This window comes from Drosophila biarmipes, chromosome 2L (assembly GCF_025231255.1).
Source record: "Drosophila biarmipes strain raj3 chromosome 2L, RU_DBia_V1.1, whole genome shotgun sequence".
In the NCBI taxonomy this organism is placed as follows: domain Eukaryota; kingdom Metazoa; phylum Arthropoda; class Insecta; order Diptera; family Drosophilidae; genus Drosophila; species Drosophila biarmipes.
The window spans coordinates 2,464,621-2,469,614 of NC_066612.1; the positions used below are offsets into that span (position 1 = coordinate 2,464,621).

The 4,994-nt window shown below is 40.2% G+C and overlaps 1 non-coding gene across 1 annotated transcript; it reads right to left on the reverse strand.

Moving 5' to 3' along the window:
- Nucleotides 1-546: 546 nt before the first annotated feature.
- Trnal-uaa (transfer RNA leucine (anticodon UAA)) lies at nt 547-630 on the reverse strand. Its single transcript has one exon. It is a non-coding gene; the product is annotated as a tRNA-Leu (tRNA).
- Nucleotides 631-4,994: the final 4,364 nt, after the last annotated feature.

Sequence of the window (4,994 nt, forward strand, 5' to 3'; positions counted from 1 at the left end):
ACAGTGGGGGCGAAAAAAGAACGATGATAAAATTTATTTACGCAAACATTGCGGAGCTTATCTATGGTCATGGTTGGTTTAATGGCGGGGAAATGGTCGCGGCTTGATGATTTTTTTATTGACGTCCATGTCGAGGTCGCGATTCGTTGAGCTTTGTCAAGTTTGCCGGGAATGTTTTTGGGAATGTCAAATAGGATCTAAAACTGTTTATTAAAAAAGCAATTACTTTCTCTTTCCCAAAAGAAAAGTAAATTATAAACGATGCTTTTCAATAATTACACATGAATAAATTCGATATAATATATGCAAGAACCCCTTGCAATATACCCTTTAGGAGCTGTTGTTTTTGGATAAAATATGTATTTAAGTTACTGAAATATGAATATATATAAAGCTTTAAATACTTAGTTTATATTCCTTAATAAAATATTAAAAACATTATTATATAGTTAGCTGTATTACTGTACTGACTCAAAATGCACTTAATTATTCCGCAAAATCACTTGTCGATGTTAACAAAAAGAACTATTAAAACACGTGTCCCTCTGCCAGGTGTGGGGTTCGAACCCACGCTCTCTCTCGAGAACCAGAGCTTAAATCTGGCGCCTTAGACCGCTCGGCCAACCTGGCTGTGGGTAAACAGACGCCCAATGTAGCATTTGCACACAGGAAAATAGGCAACATAAAATCATTAAAGGACCTGTGGCACTATCTTGATTTTTGACTAACTGAATGGATTTGTTTTAAAAGGTCATAACAGCAAACGCATAATTTTAGATACAAATTCATAAAATTTAAAGCTGTTGCAAGGACTCTTTAAATTAAATCCATTTACTTGGTCAAAAATCAGGCTAGAGTCAGAAGGCTTTTAAGCAGCTTTGACCCTTTACGGTTGAACATTTTCCTTCTTTAGTACATTTTGCCTCTGTTTTATTACTAATTTAGTTTTAAAGATTTTTTACAATATTTAGTGTATTAAAAAGGGGATCTGGGCGTCCACTGAGCTGTGCAGCTCGGCAGCTTGGCAGCTCGACAGCAAACACAATCCACAAATGGAAGTTGAATCAAATTACTGCCTCACCTGACTGGAACTTTGCCTGGCTTACTTTCCAACACTAATTGCTTTATACTTCAATGAACTTTATATCGCACAAATGTGTCCCCCGCACTTTCAGTACAACCTCTCCGAGTCCCAGTATCCCAGAGGTGCAGTTTTATCTAAAGGCTGCGTCAACTTTTTGACCAGAACTTCAACAACTTGGCAGTAACTCATCAACGGCTGCTGAAGAGGCAGCTGCAGCTGCAGCCACTGCACTGCCGAAAACCCACCGACCACACATGTCTGTTGTTGCCACTTGCCAGTGAAAATGGAAAATGGAAAATGAGAAATGGAAAATGTGAAGCGGGAAATGGGCGAGCGGAAAGTGGCAAGTGGCAGACGCAACTGGTGGCCTTTGCGTGCCTATTTGCACTTGCCAAGTGCCAAGTGGGCAAGTTTACATTAAATACAATAAATACCTGCCACAATTTATGCAACGCCAATGGGGTGGCACGGTGCGCTGCGATAATGCGGCTCGAATGGGTGATGTACATATTTTATGGCCTCCGGAAGCAATTCAAACTGCATACAAGATTCGGTTCAATCTATCTTAGATCGAAGGGATTAAGGCGAAATGTGTGCTAAATATTCAGATAGTTGTGCAGCACGGCTCGTTTAAGTGCATCGACTTAACACCAGATTAATCTGAAAATACGTATATACTTAAAAGCCATTTACTAGCGGGGTAAAAACACTATTGACTTTACTAATATTATTTAAAATGATGCATGACTAATAATTAAAGGACTTTAACAATTAACATTCACAGGAAATCGATAAGCAATTTATAAATAGTATGAAAATAAGTTAGCCATTTAGCATTCATTTATGTGGTATTTATATCTTTAAAAAAATGTATTTGTGAAGACTAAACTTTATTGAAAGTCACTCAACTCGTTTTTACATGATCATGCAGCTCATGGTTGGGAAAACGAATTCATTCCTTTGATGAATTCAGCTTTGGCCAGAAAAAAGCAAAGCACACCCAGAAATTGAAAATAAATTCCATAAACGTATATAAGAGGCATGCAATATTCATGAAGTCCTTAACAACTTTACGCTTTGGCAAAGGATTCGACTCACATATCATAAACATGTTTCACACGTTCCCTGGCCGAATTCCCGTCCTGGCCCGAATTCCGCCCATTTTAACCATTTACGTTTCCATTTCGGGGTGGCCGCAAACCCTGCCCGTCATCGCTGACTGTTTATCGATGATGTGCAAATTAAATTTTCCAGTGCACGGGCGGCTCTGCAAAGTGGGGGCGTGGCTGTCCGTCCGGAAAGGACTAAGGACGGAACGGACAGCCGCCGGCCGACGACCAACAACAGCATTGATGATGGATACGATGCGCACGTGTCATAGACCGCAATCGAAAATATTTTTACACTTCAAAATTATGGGGACTGGCAGTGGACAAACAAACAAATAAATAAATAGAGCTAACGGAAAATTGTGGCTGCCACAGAAGGTTGTGGCCAAAAGGTTGGGGCTGTGGGAGCATGAGTTGCTAAATTTCCCGAAAGTTGTCTAAATTTATAAAGCTGCAAAATGGAGAAATGGTAGAGTGCCATACGGATGTATAAGCACCTTTATGTGGGGCAAAAACGAAGCCAACCAAATATAAAACTAAAATGCAACTAATTTCTAGGGCCACATATGGTGGGCGGTTTAAGCCAGGAGGAGGCGTGTAGGTGTTTGTTAAATGTTGGCAGTGTTTTTCTTGTCGAGCTTTTGTTATGCGTTCTGCTGCTCACTTTGACGTACACTGACCTTTAAGGGGGTGATATAAGATTGTGTATTATATTTGGACATAATTTTAATGCACCTATATATCTGAAAAATATTAAAGACTTGCGAGTGTAATAAATAAGGCATCATTTAGTTCAACTTATAAATGAACTTCATGTTTGACTTCATGTTTTATCCTCTGTGAATAAATAACTGAATCTGTGTTATATAACTAGATATATAACTAAATATCAACACAGATTGAAACTTTTTCATAAATTTGTTTCAGGACTCTTTGTATACCATAATGAAAATATTTAATAATCATGTACACATGCTTGCATAGCTAAAGAGTAATCTATATATCACAAGTATATTTATTATTACATTTTTATTGCAAGACTTAGCGATCTGTCCCTTAAAAAAGATTAATAATATTTTGATAGTCGTTCCCTTTAATAATGTAAATGTCCCGATACATTAAAAGAAGTTCTGGTTCTATGGCAATTGATTTGGAGAACCCCTGGAATCGCGGGGAGTGGATACCGGAAACCGGGTGCCGACCTGACCAGATCGGCTGCCATTATGCTGTTGACTTGCCTCTGCCCAGTTTTTCCATGCGCAACTTTTGTTTGCCTAAGCCACGCTTAGGCATTTGGCCTGTGCGTGTGGCAAGCAGTATTAGCATCCAGCATCCGTTGCTGGGTTTCTGCCTTGGGTTTCCTACTGCGTGCTTGTTGGCTGGCTGGCTGGTTGGTTGGTTTGCTGGTGCGTTTGTTTGTGGCTGGCTTAATCCTTTCATTTTCATAACTCGTCATAGAATGTAAACAAGATTAAGTTAGTTTTCTGTGCTGCTCAAGTGGCTTTGGTCGCCCCAAGTGCCAGGATGTGGAAGGGGCCCGTGTCGGGACATAAGGATATGCAATATGCCGTGCTCTGGGCTGTGAACTCGGGGTTCGGCTCTGTCGTCCTGCCCACAACAAGTCCACCAAGTGACTGTTGCAATTGCTTTCGGAGCTCCGTTGCTGTTGTAGTCCTTGCCATTCTGCTAAGCTCGGTAAAAGTTTTCGTATTAAAAAGTTGGACGTAAGGATTTCACAAAAGCTTCCGCCGCATTATATTGAGAGCTGATTTTGAGGATGCCCTTGCCTTGGCCACCGCTCAACCGCTGGCCAAGCTCCTCCGCAGGCCCCGAGTCCCCCAAACCGGCCAGTCAGCCAACTATCCCACCACCAACGCCCTCGTCTTAGCCTTGGTTTTCTCGTTTGATTGCCCAAAGTGACATTGCAGTTGTTGTTCTTGTTGTTCTCAGCGTAGTTGGCAGCACTAATAGTAATTAAAGTTATAGCAAACATAAATTTATATGCAGATTGGAGATTCGAGGGCGGCCACAGCCCGGCACCAGCCATCAATAAGCAACTGAAGTGGCGAGGAAAAGGTCCTAATTAGTGCATGATAATTAAGTAAGCTAAATTTAATAGCTTTGCCAGGCTTTGGGTTGTTTAATTTGATTAAAAAATGTAATTATACAAATACCCTTGATATTAATATTACTTGATATTTCGTTTCTGGTAATAAACAAATATTTCCTATGACTTTGGCCCTGGTACCCTGCCCTAAAATCAAATTATAAGTTATTTAGAATGTTATTTTTAAAGCCACAAACAAGGCCTTAAATGTTGATTACAAATAACCCAAGATGGCAAAGAGAATTATTTGACAATGCGAACCAATTAAACTGAGTCAAAGGGACTCGGCCATAACTCCGAGCTAGTTATTTCATCAAATGCAACCCGTATCCTGGAGCAGAACTCATTCGGTTAACACCTCGACCCACTTGTCGCACATAAATATACGTATCCGCCCGCATGCTCAAAGTCAAAACTGTAATTAAACTTATTAGAATTTCATTTTAAGCACATTCGAGCTGCAGGACGGGAGTTAATCAATAAATTAAACACACGGTAGGCTGGGAAGTCTTTGCGACGCTCTTGCATAATTGCGAAGGCGTAATGTTTGCTTAGTTCAATTTGCAAAATATGTACAGTGTACACTTGCATGTTTAAATAGGGATATTTAATGCAAATCCCGGGCATAAGTGAACAGAAACCTCGCCGTAGACCGCACCAAATAATCAAGTTTTGTTTTGCCGCTCGATTGCGA